This window comes from Aethalodelphis obliquidens, unplaced genomic scaffold (assembly GCF_003676395.1).
Source record: "Aethalodelphis obliquidens isolate GAN/ISIS:26980383/991018 unplaced genomic scaffold, ASM367639v1 scaffold7, whole genome shotgun sequence".
Classification (NCBI taxonomy): Eukaryota; Metazoa; Chordata; class Mammalia; order Artiodactyla; family Delphinidae; genus Aethalodelphis; species Aethalodelphis obliquidens.
In genome coordinates, this window is record NW_020837951.1 from 10541305 (window position 1) to 10563741 (window position 22437).

Below are 22437 nucleotides of genomic sequence, written 5' to 3' on the forward strand. Positions count from 1 at the left end.
TCTGAGTCCAGCCCTGCCGTTTTCTGACCTGGTTACGGTACTGGTTGAGTTAATTTTGCTGAAAGGAGAAACCATGTCCTCCTCTCCTGCTGGAGGATAAGGCTGTATCAAAGGGAAAGGGTAGGGAATTAATGCCTGTTGTTTACTATGAGCTAGCCATGCACTGTACTCTAGGCCAGGGGTCCCTAACCCTCGGTCCACGGCCCATTAGGAACCAGGCCGCACAGCAGGAGGTGAGTGGCGGGCAAGCAAGCAAAGCTTCATCTGCTGCTGCCCATCACTCCCCATTGGTCGCATTACTGCCTGAACCATTTCCGCACCCACACCCCCACCCCGGTCCGTGGAAAAATTGTCTTCCAGGAAACTGGTCCCTGGTGCCAAAAAGGTTGGGGACTGCTGCTCTACTCACCCCACCCCCGCCTTTTAATCTAATTTAATTTAATTTATTTTTTGGCTGTGTTGAGTCTTTGTTGCTGCATGCAGGCTTTTCTTCAGTTACAGCAGCAGGGGCCGCTGTTGTTGCAGTGCGTGGGCCTCTTATTGCGGTGGCTTCTCTTGTTGTGGAGCATGGGCTCTAGGCATGTGGGCTTCAGTAGTTGTGGCACATGGGCTTCAGTAGTTGTGGTGCTCGGGCTCTAGAGCACAGGCTCAGTAGTTGTGGCACATGGGCTTCAGTAGTTGTGGTGCTCGGGCTCTAGAGCGCAGGCTCGGTAGTTGTGGTGCATGGGCTTAGTTGCTCCGCGACATGTGGGATCTTCCTGGACCAGGGCTCGAACCCCTGTACCCTGCATTGGCAGGCAGACTCTTAACCACTGTGCCACCAGGGAAGCCCTCTAGGCCCTTTTGCCATAGGTTTTAGTTTAATTCTCATGACAGTTCTGTGAGGGGAAAGTTATTATCCCTATTGTTTTCATTTATTATTTTTATTTCTTAAAATTAGGATACAGAACAATCAGGACACAGAACAGTTACAGTGCCCAAAAAAACTATTTTGTGTATTATCCTTATTTTACAGAAAAGAAACATTGAGGCTCAGACAAAAGAAATGATTCTTAAACAATCACAAAGTCAGGTAGTGGCTGAGGTTGGGATAGAAGCTACACTATACCTACCTTTAAAAATTGTACCTTCACCTCAGAGCCGAATTGGAGCTCTGAGTTAATGAGACTGTGTAGAAGGGGACATTCCTAGGCTTTAAGAATAAAGGGTTATGTCAGAGGATGGAAACCTTTGAAAACCCAACACTGTGGAAATAGAGCTGCTTTCTTATTCCTGTGTAGTGTGGGGTTTGTCTAGGATACCTCCGACACTTGTTTTTGTTTTTTTTTTTTTGGCTGCGTTGGGTCTTCGTTGCTGTTCGTGGGCTTTCTCTAGTTGCGGTGAGTGGGGGCTCCTCTTCGTGGCAGTGCACAGGCTTCTCGTTGCAGTGGCTTCTCTTGTTGCAGAGCACAGGCTCTAGGTGTGCGGGCTTCAGTAATTGCAGCACTCAGGCTAGTTGCAGCACGTGGGGTCAGTAGTTGTGGCTCAAGGGCTCTGGAGCGCAGGCTTAGTAGCAGTGGCACACGGGCTTAGTTGCTCCGCGGCATGTGGGATCCTCCCGGCGCAGGGATCAAACCCATGTCTCCTGCATTGGCAGGCGGATTCTCAGCCACTGCACCACAGGGTAAGTCCCACCTCCAACACTTTTTTAATCAGTACAGATTTATGTTTTTAGTCTTTATGCAGTTGCTTTTCAGTGAAAAACAGGAGTTTAATCTTCTGCTAGCTTCCTTTATTAACCTGCTGGGTTTTGTTTTTGTTTTTCCTTTTTTTCTTCTGCCATGACATAGACATAGGTTTTTTTCTCTTTTGAGCTTGAACTGCATTGGCTCTCCAAAGCTTCTGGACCTCCTTGTTTCTTGGGTAGGCAAAACTAGTCAGGTGCCCCAGTGTCTGCTAGGGAAAAGGGTAAAATCACGTGGGTAGGATTGGGTTGAAGGCATGGGTCATAAAACATTACTCCTGTGGCTGCCAAGAAAATGCTCATTTTTTTGTGAAGAGACTGGTCCAATGTTAGTCATTTGATTATATAATTAAAGCAGGGATTTTGGATAATTTCTTTAGATATATGATAAGGCCTACATTTTCTCCCCCATTTTGTCTTCTCATGGATCACATCAAGGGTAAAGATGGGACTTTGCAAAACTGTTATGCAAAACTGTTACTTTGAATTCTTAATAACATCCTTACTAAGTTGGCATTGTCATGTCCTCCTTTATACAAATGAGGAAAACTGAGGTACAGAGAGGTTAAGTACTAGTAGCTTCTTTAAGATTCCTAAGACAGAGCCAGTAATCTAACTCAGGTTTTTTGTGGGGTTTTGTTTTGTTTTGTTTTTGGTGTGTATGGATTTTGTTTTTGTTTTGGTGTGGCTCCAAAGCTGTCTCTTTGTATTACCTATTTGCTGTCTTCACTAACGCACTTCCAGTGCCTCTCAAGGGCATTGCCAGTGTTCAGAGAACGGTGGTGGTGTTTATACCCCTTTTTTCCCTTTAAAGTATCAAATCATTCTTGAGCATTTTAACTTAAAAAAGAGATTCAGTTCAGAGTTGTGTTATGGTGACTTCAACATCATTTAAAAATTCAGGGCATCAAAATCTTCAGGAGCTGATTGTAACATAGAGGAACTTAGGGCTGTTGAGATTTGGAATATCCACTGATCCAGAGCCACATGGTTACTGGGCAGAAGGTGATAGGGCAAAAAGGTGCTTGGCTATGGGCTGAGCCCACGTAGGGTCAGACTGTGTCACAGGAAGAAGCCAGAGCTGAATTCCAGGTCACAGAGGGCTGAACCTAGGCAGGTACCAGCACTCCCAAGGGATATGGTTCAGATGCAGGCCATTGGTGGCCAGTGTTTTGGCCTGACTTACCATTTGTAATTACTACTAGGCCTCTCCAAGCAGGTTTATTAACTTTTATTATTATTTTTTAAATAGTTATTTATTTATTTGGCTGCGCTGGGTCTTAGTTGTGGCATGTGGGATCTAGTTCCCTGACCAGGGATTGAACCCAGGCCCCCTGCATTGGGAACGCAGTCTTAGCCACTGGACCACCAGGGAAGTCCCTATTAACCTTTTAAATATGTAGAGAGGCCATGTTCAGGAGATACCTGCCACTGAAATTACACACTTTCTAGAAGTTTACGTGGTCACCATTCCCATTAGAGTCATAAGTGCCTCTAGAAGTTTACGTGGTCACCATTCCCATTAGAGTCATAAGTGCCCACTGACAAAACATGGCAGGGATTAATTCACTTAAGCAGTTTTAAGGGAGCCTTTTTTAACTTCAAAAATTGTGAATATATGGTTTTCTTCTTTGTAAAAATTGTACCGCCGTTTTTTCTCCAGGCTTCTAAAGGCAATAGCTATTAATACTTGAAAAGTTAGAAAATTAGTATTTTTTCTTTCATATGTATTTTATTTAACTAATAAACTTTATTTTTGGAGCAGCTTTAGGTTCACCCCCAAATTGAGTGGAAAGTACGGAGAGTTCCAGTATACTCCCTGTTCCCAACGTGCATGACCCCCAACCAACTATCAACATCCATTACCAGAGTGATGCATTTGTTACAGTTGATAAACCTACACTGACACATCATTGTCACCCAAAATCCATAGTTTCTATTTTATTTATTTATTTATTTATTTATAAAATGACCATTGCTGGTTTCAGCCACTGCTCTTTTAAAAAATATATTTATTTATTTATTCATGCATGCATGCATACATTCATGAATGTATGTAGCACCGGGGGGTCTTTGTTGCGGCGCGCAGGATCTCTATTGCAGCGCACAGGATCTCCGTTGCAGCCTTTGGACTCTTGGTTGCAGCATGTGGACTTCTTAGTTGTAGCATGTGGACTCTTAGTTGCGGCATGCATGTGGGATCTAGTTCCCCGACCAGGGATCTAACCCAGGCCCTCTGCATTGGGAGTGCGGAGTCTTAGCCACTGGACCACCAGGGAAGTCCTCATAGTTTAGATTTCACTCTTGGTATTGTACCTTCTGTGGATTTTGACAAATAGGTAATGATGTGTATTACCATTGCAGTATGTTACAGAATCGTTTCACTGCCCTAAAAATTCTCTGTGCTCTGCCTATTCATCCCTCTCTCCCTCCTTCCTAACCACTGGCAACTACTAATCTTTTTGCTGTCTCCATAGTTTTGCCTTTTCCAGATGTTATGCAGTTGGAATCATATAGTATGTGGCCTTTTTAGAGTGGCTTCTTTCACTTAGTAATATGCATTTAAGTTTCCTCCATGTCTTTTCATAGCTTGATAGCTCATTTCTTTTTTTTTTTTTTTTCCGGTACGCGGGCCTCTCACTGTTGTGGCCTCTCCGGTTGCGGAGCACAGGCTCCGGACGCGCAGGCTCAGCAGCCATGGCTCACGGGCCCAGCCGCTCCACGGCATGTGGGATCTTCCCGGACTGGGGCACGAACCCGTGTCCCCTGCATCGGCAGGCGGACTCTCAACCACTGCGCCACCAGGGAAGCCCTCAGATGTGTCTTTTACCAATATTTTCTCGTAGTCTGGTCATCTCATTCTAATGACATTGTCTTTAGCAGACCAGAAATTTTTCATTTTAATGAAGTCTAGCTTACTAATTATTTCTTTCATGGGTCATGCTTTTGGTGTTGTACCCAACAATTCATTGCCATGCAGAAGGTCATCTAGGTTTTCTCCTGTGTTATCTTCTAGGAGTCTCATAGTTTTGTGTTTTTCGTTTAGGCCTGTGATCCATTTTGAGTTAATTTTTGTTAAGGGTGTAAGGTCTGTGTGTAGATTGATTTTTTTTTTTTTTTTAATATATGTAGATATCCAGTTGTTCCAGCACCATTTCTTGAAGGCTAACTTGGCTACATTTTATTGCTTTTACTCCTTTGTCAAAGATCATTTGGTTGTATTTATGTGGGTCCGTTTCTAGGCTCTCTATTCTGTTCCATTAATCTATTTGTTTTTTCCCCAGTACCACACTGTCTTGATTACTGTGACTTCATAATAATTCTTGAAGTCAGATAGTGTCAGTTCTTCAGCTTTGTTCTTCTATTTCAATATTGTATTGGCCATTCTGGGTCTTTTGCCTCTGCATATAAACTTTAGAATCAGTTTGTTGATATCTACAAAATAAGTTGCTGGGATTTTGATTGAGATTGCATTGAATCTGTAAATCAAGGTGGGAGGAACTGGTATCTGGTGATATTGACTTTTCCTATCTATGAATATGTAATATCTCTCTAGTACTTTTTTGACATTTTTTTTCATCAGGATTTTGTAGTTTTCCTCATATAGATCTTGTACATATTTTGTTAGTTTTATACCTAAGTATTTCATTTTGGGAGGGTTGTGCTATTATAAATGGTAATGTATTTTTAATTTCAAATTCCATTTGTTCATTACTTGTATATAGGAAAGTGACTGACTTTTGTTTATTAGCCTTGTATCCTGAAACCTTATTATCACTGCTTATTAGTTCCAGGAGTTTTTTGTTGATTCTTTAGGATTTTCTACATAGACGATCTGTGAACAAAGACAGTTTTATTTCTTCCTTCCTAATCTGTATACCTTTTATTTCCTTTTTGCTGTCTTATCACAATAGCTGGGACTTCCAGTGTGATGTTGAAAAGCAGTAGTGAGAGGGGCATCCTTGCATTGTTCCTGATCTTAGCAGGAAGGCTTTGAGTTTCTTATCATTAAGTTTGGTGTTAGCTGTAGGTTTTTTGCAGATGTTCTTTATCACATTAAGGAAGTTCCGTTCTATTCCTAGTTTCCTGAGAGTTTTTATTGGGAATGGGTGTTGGATTTTGTCAAATGCTTTTTTCTGCATCTTTTGATATGATCAAGTGTTTTTTTTCTTTAGCATGTTGATTCGATGGATTATATTAATAATTTTCAAATGACAAACCAGCCTTGCATACCTGGAATAAATCCCATTTGGTTATGATGTATATTTCTGTTTACATTGTTGGATTCCATTTGCTAGTATTTTGTTGAGGATTTTTAAATCCGTATTAATGAGAGAAATTGGTTTGTAATTTTCTTACAAGGTCTTGGAATGCTGACCTCACATAATAAGTTAAGAAATATCCCTTCTGCTTCTGTATTCTGGAAGAGATTATAGAAAATTGGTATAATTTTGTTCTTACGTGTTCTGTAGAATTCACCAGTGAACCCATCTGGGCCTGGTGCTTTCTGTTTGGGAAGATAATTAATTATTGATTTAATTTAATAATAAGGCTATTTAGATTATTTCTTCTTGTGTGAGTTTTGGGAGATTATGTCTTTCCAGGAATTGGTCCATTTCATCTAGGTTATCAAATTTGTGGGCATAAAGTTGTTCATAGTATTTCTTTATTCTAATGTCTGTGTGATCTGTACTGATGTCACCTCTTTCATTTCTGATTTTGGTAATTTGTGTCTTCTCCCTTGTTTTCTTAGCCTGGCTAGAGGCTTATTGATTTTATTTATCTTTTCAAAGAACCAGCTTTTGGTTTTGTTGATTTTCTCTATTGATTTCTTATTTTCGATTTCATTGATTTTTTTTCCCTCTAGTTCTTATTATTTCTTTTCTTCTGCTTGCTTTGGTTTTAATTTGCTCTTCCTATTCTAGTTTCCTAAGGTGGAAGCTTAGATTATTGATTTTAGATCTTTTCTAATATTCAATTTTCAACTCTAATATTGAATTCAAATTCAACTCTAAAACATTCAGTGCTATTAATTTTTCTTTAAGCACTGTTATTGATGCATCCTACGAATTTTGATAAGTTGTATTTCATTTGATAAGTTGTATTTTCATTTTTAAAATATTTCAAAATATTTTAAATATTTCTCTTCAGATTTCTTCTTTGACCCATGTGTTTAGAATTGTATTGTTTAATCTCCAAATATTTTAAGTAATTTTCCAGGTATCTTACTGTTATTGATTTCTAGTTTAATTCCATTGTGATCTGAGAGCAGACATTCACTGTATGATTTCTGTTCTTTTAAGTTTGTTAAGGTGTGTTTTATGATCCAGAATGTGGTCTGTCTTGGTGGACGTTCCACATGAGCTTGAGAAGAATGTGTAATATTGCTGTTGTTGGATAAAGTAGTCTGTAAATATCAATTATGTTCAGTTGATTTGTAGTTCAGTGTAGTTCAGCTGTGTTCTTACTGATTTTATGGCTGTTAGATCTGTTCATTTCTGATAGATGGGTGTTAAAGTGTCCAACTATAATAATAGATTCAAATCTATTTCTTTTTGCAGTTCTACCAATATCAGTTTTTACCTCATATTTTTTCATAAGCTAAAAAAATAGTGTTTACTGTATTATTATGATGATTTAAATTATACATACACATACTTTTGATATATGTCACAATAAAAATTGGACACACAGACATAAATAAATATTTTAAAATGAAACATTATGAATAAGTATTCAACCACATTTTGGGTCAAAGAATTGTAAATTTAAATAATGAGTTTATCTCATATTTTGATGCTTTGTTGTTAGGTGCATACACATTAAGGGTTGTTATGTCATCTTTGGAGTACTGATGCCTTTATCATTATGTAATGCCCTTTGTTATCCCTGATAACTTACCTCACTCTGAAATTTGCTTTGTCTGAAATTAATATACCCATTCTTAGTTTTTTTTTTAGCCTGTTAACTTGTTTTTACAGTTTATAAATTTTATTGTGGAAATATCCAAATATATGCAGATGTAAAGAGAATGGTATAAAGAGCCCCGATGTACTCATCAGTCAGTTCCAAAAATTATAACTTTTTTGAAGTATTTAAAAAACTTTTCCCCAAATATTATTACAAAACTTTCAAACACCAGAGAAGTTAAAGACTGTAGAGTGAATACTCATATGCCCACCTCCTATATTCTCCCATTGTTTCACTCTGCTTTAATCCATATCTATCCATCCATCTGTCCCTCTACCCATCTGTCAATTCATTTACTTTTTAAAAAATAAATATAGGTTACATACAATATTATGTTAGTTTCAGGTGTTCTACATAATGATTTGACATTTGTATACATTGTGAAATGATCCTCATGGTAAGTCTAGTAACCATCTCTTCCTGTACAACTTTCAATATTATTGACCGTACTCCTTAATGTATATATTACAACCCCAGGACTTATATTATGTAACTGGAGGTTTGTACCTCTGAATCCCCTTCACCAATATCATCCACTCCACCAATATCATCCACTCCACCACCCCCCTCTTTTGGCAACCACCTGTTTGTTCTTTGTGTCTGTGAGTCTGTTTCATTTTGTTTTGTTTTTTAGATTCCAAATGTGAGATTGTGCAGTATTTGTCTCTGACTTATTTTACTTAGTATAATATCCTTTAGATTCATCCATGTTGTCACAAATGGCAGGATTTCATTTTTTTAGTGACCAAATAATATTTCATTTTATATACATAACCACATCTTTTTACCCACTTGTCTGTTGATGGACACTTAAGTTGCTTCCGTATCTTCCTATTGTAAATAATGCTGCAATGAAGATTGTTATGTATGTATGTATATTCAAATTAGTGTTTCTGTTTTCTTTGGGTAAATACCCAGAAGTGAAATTGTTGGATCTTATGGCAGTTCTATTTTTAACTTTTTGAGGAACTTCTATACTGTTTTCTATAGTGGCTGCACCAGTTTACAGTCCCACCAACAGTGCACAAGATTTACCTTTTCTCCACATCTTCACCAAGACTTACTTACTGTCTTTTTGACTAAAAGTAAAAGGGTGGAGAAAGATATATCATGGTAACACCAATCAAAAGAAAGCAGGGCAGGGGTGTCCTTAAAACACATCAAACATCAAAACACTTGTTTTTTGATGACACACCTGCTTTCTTTTGATTGATGTTACCATGATATATCTTTCTCCATCCCTTTATTTTTAATCTGTATGTGTGTTTCCAATAGACAACATGTAGTTGGGTCTTGTTTTTGGATTCACTCTGACAATCTCTGTCTTTCAATTAGTGTATTTAAGATGTTTAAGGTGATAATTGATATAGTTGGATTAATATCTACCATATTTGTTAGTATTTTCTATTTATTGTCCTTGTTATTTGTCCTTAATTTTGTCTTCCACATTTTTTCTGCCTCTTGTAGTTTTAAGTGAGCATTTTATATGATTCTGTTTTCTTTCTTTTCTGAGTATGTCAGTTGTACTTCTTTTTTAACTTTTTTTTTAGTGGTTCCCTAGAGTTTGCAATATACGTTTACAACTAATCTAAATTAGCTTTCAAATAACACTATACTATTTCACAAGTAGTATGTATACCTTATAATAACAAAATATTCCTAATTCCTACCTCCCATCCCTTATATCATGTTGTCATTCATTTCACTTACACGTAAGTATATACAGTAGAATACATGCTATTACTATTTTTTTTTGCGGTACGCGGGCCTCTCACTGTTGTGGCCTCTCCCGTTGCGGAGCACAGGCTCCGGACGCGCAGGCTCAGTGGCCATGGCTCACGGGCCTAGCCGCTCCGCGGCATGTGGGATCTTCCCGGACCGGGAAATGAACCTGTGTCCCCTGCATTGGCAGGCGGACTCTCAACCACTGCGCCACCAGGGAAGCCCGCTATTATTATTTTAAACTGTTACTTGTTAGAACTAAGAATAAGAAAAATAAGTTTTAATTTTACCTTTACTTATTCTCCAGTGCTCTTACTTCTTATTATGTAGATCTGAGTTTCTGACTTTATTAACATTTTCCTTCCCTCTGAAGAACTGCTTTTAACATTTCTTGCTAGGCAGGTGTACTGGCAATGAATTCTCTCCAATTTTGTTTGTCTGAGAAATTCTTTATTTCTCTTTCACTTTTGAAGGATAATTTCACAAGATACAGAATTCTAGGTTGGTGGGTTTATTTCTCTCATCACCCTAAATATTTACTCTGTTCCCTTCTTGCTTGCATCATTTTGAGGTTAACTTGGATGTAATTATTACCTTTGCTCCTCTATAGGTAGGATGTTTTTTCCCTCCGGCTTCTTTCAAGATTTTTTTCTTTTAAGTTATGTCACCCTTTTTTAATTTTTATATTTTATTTTGGCTGCTCTGGGTCTTAGTTGCGGCATGTGGGATCTTCACTGTGGCATGCGGGCTCTTAGTTGCAGCATGTGGACTTCTTAGTTGCGACATGCAGACTCCTAGTTGTGGCATGTGGACTCCTAGTTGTGGCGTGTGGACTCCTAGTTGCAGTATGCGAACTCTTAGTTGCAGCACGTATGCAGGATCTAGTTCCCTGACCAGGGATCGAACCCAGGCTCCCTGGAGTCTTACCCACTGGACCACCAGGGAAGTCCAAGATTTGATTTTTTTCTTTTAACCTTTGATTTTCTGAAGTTTGAATATGATGTCTAGGTGTAGTGGGGTTTTTTTGGCATTGATCTTGCTTGGTGTTCTCTGAGCTTCTTGGATCTGTAGTTTGGTATCTGACATTAATTTGGGGGAAATTCTCAGTCATTATTACTTCAAATATTGCTTCTGTTTCTTTCTTTTCCTTCTAGTATTCCCATTACACATATGTAACACCTTTTGTTGTCCCACAGTCCTTGGAGATTCTGTTCTTTTGTTTGTTTTAGTCTTTTTTTCTCTTTGCTTTTCAGTTTTGGGAGTTTCTACTGTCATATCTTCAAGGTCAGAGATCTTTCTTTAGCCATGCCCAGTCTACTATTGAGCCTATCAAAGCCTTCTTCATTTCTATTACAGTATTTTTTATTTTCTAGCATTTTATTTTGATTCTTTCTTAGAATTTCCACCTCCCTGCTTAAATTATCCATCTGTCTTTCATGTTGTCTGTTTTCCATTAAAACCCTTAGCATATTAATCATATTCTTTAAAGTTCCTGGTCTGATAATTCCAACATTTCTGCAGTGTCTGACTCTGATTTCTGATGCTTGTTTTGCCTTTCAGTATGCCTTGTGGGGTTTTTTTGTTGAAAATTGAATGTGGTGTACTAGGTAAAAGGAATTGCTATAAACAGGCCTTTAGTAATGTAGTGGTAACATGTGGGGAAGGGGAAGCATTCTATAGTCCTTTGATTTGGTCTCAGTGTTTTGGTGAGCCAGTGCTGCAGAACAGCGAACTTTACTAGCGCTTCTCAGGGTTCTTTTCCCCCTTAGGTGGGACAGGATGGCTGGGTGGGCTGGAGTTGGGTTATTCCTTTTTCCTTCATGTGGGATGTTAGAGGAAGCTAGAGTTGGGTATTTCCCGTCTCCTAGGTTGGTTAGGCTCTGATAAAACTCCAGCAAGTTAGGCTCTAATAAAATAATTTTTTCCTGAGTGCAGGCCTTGTTAAGAACAGAATGCTCTGGTATATTTCAGGGGTCTTTTTCCCCTCTCTCTTCTGGAAGCAAGAAGGAATTTTCTCTGGTACTCACTGTGAGGTCCTGGTAGAGGTTTTGGAGGTAAAACTCACAAAAGTGTGGAGCCCTCCTGTGACTGGGTCCCTCTGGAGTTTTTTGTTTTTGTTTTTGGCCGTGCCATGCAGCATGCGGAACTTCCCCAACCAGGGATTGAACCCGTGCCCCCTGCGTTGGAAGCATGGAGTCTTAACCACTGGACCACCAGGGAAGTCCTCCCTCTAGAGTTTTAACTCTCAGAGTTATCCACACTTAGCTTCCGACAATTCATCAACTACAGCTTAGGTGTTCTTACTCTGGCACTGGTTCCTGTGGAATTTTCTGCTCAAGAGTTTCAGCTTTAGTAGGTTGTGATTCTCTCTTAACTGTATCTGTCTCTCCAATTTTGGGGACAGTGTTTTGCCATCTGACCTCACTTCTCTGCCACATCTATGAAGAGTTGTTGATTTTCCACTTCATTCAGCTTTTTCTTGTTGTTAGGACAGAGTGGCAACTTCTAAGCTCCATACATGGCCAGACTGGAAACTGGAAGTGGTATTGATTTTTTAAAGAATTTGAGATAGGGATGTCATTTCTTCCTACTTTTAACCTTATCCAAAAATTGTCATTTAGTTTAGAGAGCTTCCTGACGAGGCATTTACTCACTTTCTACACCCCTCTTTGTAAATTTGGCACATATAAATTTACCCCATGACAAAAATGGGAGTCTTTATCCAGCTGCAATGAGAAAGCTCACCATTTGGATTTCTGCATTTTTTTTTTTTGCGGCACGCGGGCCTCTCACTGCTGTGGCCTCTCCCGTTGCGGAGCAGTCTCCGGACGCGCAGGCTCAGCGGCCATGGCTCACGGGCCCAGCTGCTCCGCGGCACATGGGATCCTCCCAGACCGGGGCACGAGCCTGTGTCCCCTGCATCGGCAGGCGGACTCCCAACCACTGCGCCACCAGGGAAGCCCGATTTCTGCATTTTTTGATTGGAAAATTTTATTTTCTTCATGACAATCCCAGGAGTTCAGAGCTTGCTTTCTCAGACCTTGTCTCTGGCCCTTAGCGTAAGTCCTCTCTCTGGCATCTGCTCCTGCACATCTACAAGGATCACATTTTCTGAATCCAAAATCAGAACAACAGATCTCACATGAAATTTTTTTTCCCCTTTTAAATAGACTATTTTTTAGAAAGGTTTTAAGTTCACAGCAATATTGAGCAGAAAGTACAGAGTTTCCATATACTCACTTCCAAACATATTGTACAATCTCCTCCCATCAACATCCCATACCAGAATGGTACATTTGTTATAATCAGTGAACCTACATTGATATCGTACAATATTATCACCCAAAATTCATAGTTTACATTAGGGTTCACTCTTCATATTTTATACTTTATGGATTTCGGCAAATGTGTCATGATATCACATGGGCTTTTTATATGGAAATTTAGTTTGAATTCCTGAATATTGGAATTTATAGAACATTGGTTCATGGAGACCACAGAACATAATAATCTTGGAAAAATCAAAGTACGGTCACTGTATGTAGATGTGTCAGATCAGTTTCAGTGCTTTTCTGCTTTGACTAGTTCTGGAAAGGGCCTTGGAATAGACTACGTAGCAGGTGACAAGCAGGGATACAGTCTTGTTTGCTCAGGTGGCTTGGCAAAGGCTGCAAGAGTTGCCATGGGGGTCTGCTGGGGACTGGGAGGCTATAGAGCCAGATAGATCTGACTTTTCCGAAAGGTATCAAACTACTGGAATTTGAACATGCATAGGTTTTGGATTCAACTTTTTTTCTTTCACCAATATCTCTAAAATATATGGCACATACTAGAAGCCCTGAAGTTGGTTTAATCTTCGGAAGATCAGTACATACCAGTTTTTCAGTTTTCTGGTGAAAGGATGGAAAACTAACAAAGTCTGTCACTTTGTACAAATTTGTAGTGTTTTTTTTAATGTCTTATTTGCTTTATATTTTTTTTCTGATTATATTTCCTTCTGAAAATAGAATACCTTTTTTTCTGATTTTAATGACAATACATATTCATTGTCAAACATGTCTTTTAAGTTTATTTCTCCTGAGAGCTCTACAATTAAGGCTTGTGACTAGTACTCACTTTGGAACTATAACTGAAAACATTAAAAGCTCAGGAAACATAAAGAGTAATTTTTATATTTGATTCATAGACCTGCACTGACCCTTCTCCCTAGCCAAAGACCAGAATTCTTAATCCTTTCAAATATCTTTATTTGCATGTCTCTTGGTCCCTTAAGCCTTCACACTCTCCTTTCTTCCTTATTTGTTTTGGTTGGATGAATCACACAGAGTTAAAGCTGTGGTCACTTCCTGTACCTTCTTCTTTCATGATCTCCATATCCAGTCAGCCAGGCAATTCATCTTATCTGTCTTTGTTTTACTTTTACATTTCTGTTTTCATCACTGAGTAACCACCTTCCCCTCCCTTCATTCCCTGCAATTACTTTTTAAAGCTTGTATTTATTGATACTTTATATGCCAGAAATTATGCCAGGTAGTTATCAACCGGAGTTTATTTGGCCATGTCGAGCGCTTTTTTTTTTTTTTTTTAACTTTTATTTGCATTTATTTTTTGCAGCATTTATTCCCGGGCCATAAGTTTTTGTTTCTTCAATTTCTTCTGGGATATCTTTTTCTTCTGGGCAACCTCCTCTTCTGGTTTAGGAACAATCTGTTCTTTTTCAGTAGGGATCATCTCAATGTGGCACGGAGAGCTCATGTATGGGTTGATCCGACCATGAGCTCTCTAAGTCCTGTGCCACATCTTGGGGGCTTTGTTCACCTGGATATGCTCAATGACCAGAGAATCTACATCTAAGCCCTTAAGTTCAGCATTACTCTCTGCATTTTTGAGCATGTGCAGTAAAAATTCAGCACTCTTTGGGCCACCGACCCTGCGTCCAGCCCCACTGTTTGGCCTGGGCACACCTACCAACTCCGCCACTGTAACGACGGAATGGCACACACTGCTTCTTTAAAGTGACATCCTTCAGATACTTGGTGGCTTTTCAGATATGCATACCCTTAATGGCCTGGGCTGTTTCACGAGTGTTCTTAAAGTGAACACGAAGATTTGAACCTCTCGACTTGCATGATTTTGTGGCATTTTCTGGGTCAAGTGAATACTGAACCATTTTTAGAGGTCACCTCGGGCCACTAACCGGAAAAGGAAGATCGAGCACTTTTGGTTGTCACAACCTGGGGGCCAGGGCGGGTGGGGAGGGGACGGGTAGGTAGAGACCAAGGATGCTGCTAAATATCTTATTAATGCACAGGGATAGCTCTTCCATAAAAAAAGAATTATTTGGCCCAAAATGTCAATAGTGTAGAAGTTGAGAAACCTGAATCACATTAATTGTTTCATAGCTTACTTAGTCCTCACAACAACTCTTTACATGGGTTTTATTATCCCTACTTTATAGATGATGAAACTGAGGCTCACAAGGTTTAAGTTAACTTAATCAGCATCACATAGCTAGTAAGTAATGGAGCCAAGTTCAAACTTAGGTCTGACTCAGTCTGAGCTTACAGTGGTCATGATATATAGCTTGCTCATAACTCAGGCCCTTAGCTTTTACCTGGTCTACTGTAATGGGCTCCTTCCTGATCTTGCCTCTTGTCTCTCCGTTTAAGTCTGTCTTAAACATGGCTTAAGTGTCTAATTATACTCGCTCTCTGCTCACAATCTTCCAATGCATTTGGAATGTAGTTTTGGTTCCCCAGTCCAGCATTTAAGGCCAAAGCTGCTGCAGTCAGTCCCTGAAGTACCTTTCCAACTAATTTTCCATAACTCTCTTCTTTTCAAAGACATCTTTTCTAAGACATGCTTTATTTTCTTATTTTTGCTTCTTTATATATTTCCCAATATTCTATAACATATATACTGCTGTTTTAATTTAAAAGTTTTTTTTTTTTTTTTTGGCGGTACGCGGGCCTCTCACTGTTGTGGCCTCTCCCGTTGCGGAGCACAGGCTCTGGATGCACAGGCTCAGCGGCCATGGCTCACGGGCCCAGCTGCTCCGCGGCATGTGGGACCTTCCTGGACTGGGACACGAACCCATGTCCCCTGCATTGGCAGGCGGACTCTCAACCACTGCGCCACCAGGGAAGCCCTAAAAGGTTGTTTTTAATGGCAGAAAAGAATATCCAGCCTGTCTTATGATTTAGGGATTACAAAATAAAATGATTGTATTTTTATTTTAAAGCCCCCAGATTTCCTCTGTGTAATCCTTTGTTCATGCTGTGCCCTTTGGACTCCCATACAACTCATTATCAGCTATTCAAATTCTTTTTGGCCATCAGGGCCCAACCTGAACACTACTGCCTGCCACTGATCCAAAGAGCAAAGAGGTTAAGAGCATGTGCTTTTTACACACTGACAGGGCTAAGTTTGAGATCTGTTTTTTTCTGCTAACTAGCTGTGAGACCTTGAGCAAGTAACCCAACATCATTAAATCTGTTGCCTCATCTGTAAAATTGGGATGGTGTCTAGCTCACAGAGGGTTTTTGGAATTAAGTAAGAGCTCACATGTGAAGTGCTTAGCCCAGGCCTGGCACAATATGAGTGCTCAATGAGTTCATTAATAGACCCCATTATTTGTTACCATATTATTTCTCCACTTCTTTAATTCATGCCTCTGCATCTCTAATAGTATGAGCTGTAGAGTCAGAATTCATGCATTTCAATCCTGGTATCACCACTTACTAGTTGTGTAAACTTAATCAAATTACCTAGCCATCATGTGCTTTAGTTTCCACATCTATGCATATAATAGCATGTGCTCCATAGGGCTTATTTCAGGATTAAATGAGATAATATAGGTAAAGCATCTAGACTAGATCTGGCCCATGCTAAGTGCTCAATTATGTTAGCTATTATTACCACTCTTCTAGCACTTACTAATTCTACTACTTCTTACCTATATTCCACTCATTTGTATACTTGTAGCTCACTTATCTGAGGGTTAGCCCCTTGAAGACAAGGATTATAAAAAATAGTCATCACTGTGCCCTGAGCAGAGTTTTGAGCTTAGTTATAATGACAGTTATTTTTTACTGATACTTGATTAAGGACTTTCATAGACATCACCCTATTTGAGCCTCACAAAAATCATATGAAGTAGGCAGACAGAATGCTAGCTAAGTATGTATGTAAGTGTGTGTAGGAAAGGTAGGTTTGGGTGCCTCCCATGCTGTAGGCTTTGAGTCCTTCCTTCTTCACCTTATTTATACTATTTAGCTTTCGTAGCTATCCTGAAACGTAGTGTTTATTACTACATTTTTAATGTAAGGAACTTGAGGCTCAGAAAGTTAAATAACATAATCAAAATTCAACCAACTAATGTGCTTCAGAGCCTAGACATGTTTCAACAAAGTCGTGTGTCCTCACTGTTGAATTTTCACGGCCAGGTGTCAGATTTGGTGGTATCTAAGCCACAGTCTCATTCTGTTCCTATTTCTGCTTTGGGGAACCTGGCTACCTTGTCTTCTGAAATAGCTGTTGATGTAAAATACTGCAGTAATGTCAGGAGAGAGAAAACCTTCAGACAAGGACCATTAGAAAAATTGATCTTAGATTTCTTAGTATTCCTGTGTTTTAGAGACTGCTAAGAATGAGTAGATGAACCTACGTGGTCTGATGCCACTGATTTCAAGGGTTCCTTGAACATTTTTTTTTTTTTTTTTTTTTTGCGGTACATGGGCCTCTCACTGTTGTGGCCTCTCCTGTTGCAGAGCACAGGTTCCAGACGCGCAGGCCCAGTGGCCATGGCTCACAGGCCCAGCCGCTCTGTGGCATATGGGATCCTCCTGGACTGGGGCACGAACCCGTGTCCCCTGCATCGGCAGGCGGACTCTCAACCACTGCGCCACCAGGGAAGCCCCCTTGAACATTTTTATACCACCAGTTTGCTGTAGGCCCAAGTGAGAGCATTCTGAAACTTACATTATAACGTACATAGTATGTTGGAAAGAGCCCTAGATTGTTTGGAATCAGAAGTCTAGGAGTTCCTATACCAGGAATCCTTTTTTGGGAGATTTTGTGTAGTCTTTGAAGTCAAACAGACCTGATTTGGGTTACCTGACCTCTCTTGAGTCTTTTTGCTTGTGTGTACAATGAGGCGTTTTGAACATCAAATGCACTAAAGTATGTAAAACACCTTGCCTTTTTCATAGCAGGTATTTAACAAAATAACTAAACTGTAATAATATTAAATGTATGTTATTCCCACCTGCAGGAAGAAGTCCAGCTGTTTAGCCTAGTATATAAGACCTTTCTAAATCTGGCTTTCCTCAACGTCCCTCAGTCTCTTTTCCTGCCACTCACTGTCATGTGTCTTAAACCCACGCTACACAAAAGTATTCATATTTTCAAAATAACCTCTGCTTTTATGCTGCCATGTCGTTGTACTTGCTGTTGCTTTTGCCTAGAATGGCACTTGCCACTTCCTCCCCCTTCTCTGCGTGTTGGTAGTCTACTCCTTCAAAATTGAGCTCTAATGCCACTTCTGACTGTGAAGTTTCCATCAGATCTATCCCCACTCCACATAGATTTATCACTCCTGCCTGTGAGTTCCCACTTAGCACCTTGTTTGTGCTTTGCTTGGGCACTGTAGATAATTTCCTGGTCTTTCTCCCCCACACTTTCTAGAGGATGGTGACCCTGTCTTAGTGTCTCTCTAGAATCTGGGGCAGCAGAGTGCATTACTATATCTCACTTGGGGCTTCCCTTTCAGTTTGAGTTCTAGATGTGAAAAATGTGATGGCAGATCTGTTTGTTTTAAACCTCTATGAGATATAGGCAGTCCACATGGAGGTTAATCTCATTGCTCAGATTCGGACATCACCATGTGTGCAGTTTCTTTAATCCTCCTCTAGCTATCAAAATGGATTTAGCAGTTGACATCCTCTTTTTTCTGTCTGGGGCAAATGGAGCTTTGTAGAATTTAGCCTGGAGGAGCAATGACCTTGCCTCCCCAGTTCAGAATGATCCTAGGGTGTAGAACTGGATGTCATTGAGGACCTAGCATGGCTACAGTGTAGCCAGTGACAGAGTACCAGGGCCCTTGCTTACATTTATTCAGGAGACCGGGAATAATATTCAGCCTCTGATTTAATTTTCTGTGACACATTGAGTCTATGTTTTAGCCTACAGAACACTACAGCTGTGTCCTAATTCTCTTCACCCCCTCTCCCTTTCCTAACTTGTGATCTTCATATCACTACCTTTTAAGGCATTTCTGTTCTTGGCTGATAGTCTTGCATTGGAAGTCACCACAGAACAGTGGAAAAGATAGCTCTGAATCATCCATGTAAACAAGCAAAAATCACCACTGCAAAGGAGCTGAGAGCAGTGGTGTGTGTTGGGATCAGTGGTAGGTGATATATTCCTGGGACTCACTTACTGGGGTCTCTCTGAAGTGGGACAAAGGTCTCAATTAACAGAACAAAGCTGTATAGTTTGTGTAATGATCTAGTGGTCACTGAAGGGCAGTAATCACAGTAATAATAATTACCATTTTCTGAGGGTATACTGAGTATCTAGCCCAATGCTAGGTATTAGAGGCACAGAAATAGGTTGGATAAGGTCCCTATTCTGGAGGAGTTTGCAGTTTAGTAAGGGAGATAGATTCATAAAACTGGTTGTCACATTGCAGTAAAATCAGCTCAGTAGTGCCGACAAGTACAGGGTGCTAAGAGCACTGAGGAGAGACATATGTCTGAGACTTTGGGAGCAGAAAAGGCTAGACCATTTTTTATAAAGAAATCATGTGTTTTTTTCTGTGGATAGTTTGCTTTCTGCCCACTCTCCTCATATTCCATTGCTTGAATGTTATTCCACTTCTCCTAGGCCAAGTTTGGTCCTGTAATTGTTACCCATACTTTCTGTACTTAGGACAGTTATTACACTTATCACAATTATAATTAAATATTTCTTTATATAACTGCTTAATGTTTGTCCCTTCTACTAGTCTGTAAGGGCAGTGACCATGCCAGTCTTGTTTGCTCTGATCCCCATCACGAGGATTGTAAGCACCCAATAAGCATTTGTTGAATGAATGATTGAATCCTCATGAACTCCTCGAGTCCTTGGATTGTCTCAACAATATATAGTGTGTCTGAGGTTTAGGAAGAAATAAGCCTATAATCTTGTGGGAGAAGCATGTCATATCAGATTTAGTTTCTTCATGGTGACATTGTTAGGTAGTAGCCAAACCTCTGTCCTTTACAACAGCAGTCCCCAGCCTTTTTGGCACAAGGGACTGGTTTTGTGGAAGACAGTTTTTCCACAGACCTGGGGGGGGGGTGGGGGGGGGGGGGGAGGGGGATGGTTCAGGTGGTGATGCGAGCAATGGGCAGCGGCAGATGAAGCTTCGCTCGCTCGCCACCGCTCACCTCCTGCTGTGCGGCCCGGTTCCTAACATGCTGCAGGCCTGTAGCAGTCCTTGGCGGCCCGGGGGTTGGGGACCCTTGCTTTACAAGGAAATCCTTTAGGTTCTGAGCTACAGTGCAGAGTAGACACCTCTGACACTAGGTCTTCTTTCTCTTGCATTTTCTGCTCTTGGTTTTTGAATAATGATACCACTATTCCCTGAAAAACACAAAAAACGAAAACAAGAAATGAGTGCTATAAATGGCTGACATAGTATTTTTTTTAACATCTTTATTGGAGTATAATTGCTTTATAGTGGTGTGTTAATTTCTGCTGTATTATAACAAACTGAATCAGCTATACATATACATATGTCCCCATACCTCCTCCCTCTTGCATCTCCCTCTCACCCTCCCTATCCCACTCCTCTAGGTGGTCACAAAGCTGACATAGTATTTTTTTTTTTTTTGCGGTACGCGGGTCTCTTACCACTGTGGCCTCTCCCGTTGCGGAGCACAGGCTCCGGACGTGCAGGCCCAGCTGCCATGGCTCACAGGCCCAGCCGCTCCGTGGCATGTGGGATCCTCCTGGACCGGGGCATAAACCCGTGTCCCCTGCATCAGCAGGCGGACTCTCAACCACTGCGCCACCAGGGAAGCCCCCTGACATAGTATTTTGATCCTCAATATCTCACCTAAAAGCTCCTCTCTCAAACTCAATATGCAATTACTTATCTTTGAAACTGACAACTTTTAAAGGCATTGGTGTAAGGTAAGTTATTCTCCAGGTATAGCCAGCACGTATTAAGTGTACCAGACGTGAGGCTGAACCTTTTTATAGTCTTTCCATTTGACTGTTGAGGGTCAGGGTTTGAAATTGACCTGGGTACGATCTGTGCCTGCCTTGAGAAGCTGTTGAGACTCTTGACAGGAATGCGTATCTAGCTCACATTCTGTCCCTAGCACCTAGAAAAGTGTCAGTTGTATAATAGTAGGATGAATGTATTTGTGGACTACATAGTACACAGGCTGTATGTATTTCCTTGACGTGTGCCCACTTTTTTCAGTTAGATAGCACTTTTCTTTCTTCTCACCAGGACACTTCCCACCCTTACCCACAATAATTGTTCCTATGCTTCTTTCTTTCTTTCTTCTTTAAATATTTATTTACTTACTTAATGCTTAGCTAGCTAGCTGCTCCAGGTCTTGGTTGCGGCACGCGGGATCTAGTTCCCTGACCAGGGATTGAACCCAGGCCCCCTGCATTGGGAGTGCGGAGTTTTAACCACCAGGGAAGTCCTGGCCCTATGCTTCTTAACAGTCAGCAGAAAAGATATTGAAATTTCTTCTGTTCACCTTTTTAGGGTTGCTGAGCTCTTGGACTGAAGCACCTTAACACAGGTTAGCTCCAAAAGGGTATTTGTTTTCTCTTCTGTTCATCCTGTCTGGAAATTTTGAGGCTCAGAAAATCCCTAGAGCATCATAGCTGAAAGATAGCCTTGCACAGAAGTTCCCACAACTTTCCCATTAAGCAGATGAGAAAACTGAGGCCCACAAAGGGCTTACTGTACCTAAGGCTATCCAGCAAGTTAACCCAGTCCCAATCATTGCATCTTTTTTTTTTTTTAAGGTTAAATAACTCTGGCAGGAAGCATTCACAAAAAAGCAAAAGTTTTTTTAAAATGAGCTTGTGTTGAGGCAGTAATTCCAGATCATGACACTTCTGTTATAAGCCTGTTATGAGCAGCACTTTGCAAATTTGGAGAGATTTCACAAAAGGCCTCATAAATCTTCAGAATTCCAAACTTTTGTCCTAGTCCGAAAAGAAAGTAGTAGCTGCTAGAATTGAATAGATTTCAATTTTTTATCCTTATGGGAGCAAATGCCAGAAGAGTTGCAGTGATTTTTGGGGAGAGATTCTTGGCCCCATTTTCCCTACAACGTATGCATCTGACAGCTGGCCTATCATCCTATTTTTAGACATAATCTGTGGGATTACAGAGTGGTTTCTTTTCTTTCAAAGCTATGCTGCAGAAATGCAAGCTGTGTAGAAAATGGTTTTGCTTTGTAGCAATTTGGAGACTATTTAGTACACACTATATTTAAATTTTTGAATTTAATCAACTAATGTAGACCCCTTTATCCAAATATTTCATCTTAAATTCCACTTCCAGTTACAACTGTATTCTAACAAATTCGGGAGAAATAAATGCTGAAATGCTAGAAATACTAGAAGTGAAAATAAGTTTTTACTTTATGTCATACCACTAATCTTCATTTCCCTTTCTCTGGGTCATAGGAGGAACAATAGACATATTCATTATAGGGTTTTAAAAATAATTTATAACAGCATTCATTAAGCACCTATTGGCATTCATTGAACACCATCTGTATCCCAGGAGCTGAGCTTGCCTGATATAGTAGTTCATTTATTTTATATGTTACAAAAGCCATTAAAGGTTAAGGGATGGTATCCCTGTTTTGTACGAGAAAGCTGTGAGACTCCAAGCAATTGAGTAACTTGTCAAAAGTATTGAAATAGTAGAGCAAGAATTGGAACCCAGATCTGTCTGATCTCAGAATCCGTGTGCTTTCCCCTTTAGTGTGCAGCCTGTA

General features: G+C 40.1%; 1 protein-coding gene and 1 pseudogene across 2 annotated transcripts in view; one reads left to right on the plus strand and one right to left on the minus strand.

Moving 5' to 3' along the window:
- The window catches only part of NR6A1 (nuclear receptor subfamily 6 group A member 1), a 205780-nt gene that overhangs the window by 91164 nt on the left and 92179 nt on the right, over positions 1–22437 (plus strand). The window lies entirely within an intron of this gene.
- On the minus strand, positions 13982–14648 carry LOC113619712 (60S ribosomal protein L17 pseudogene; annotated as a pseudogene).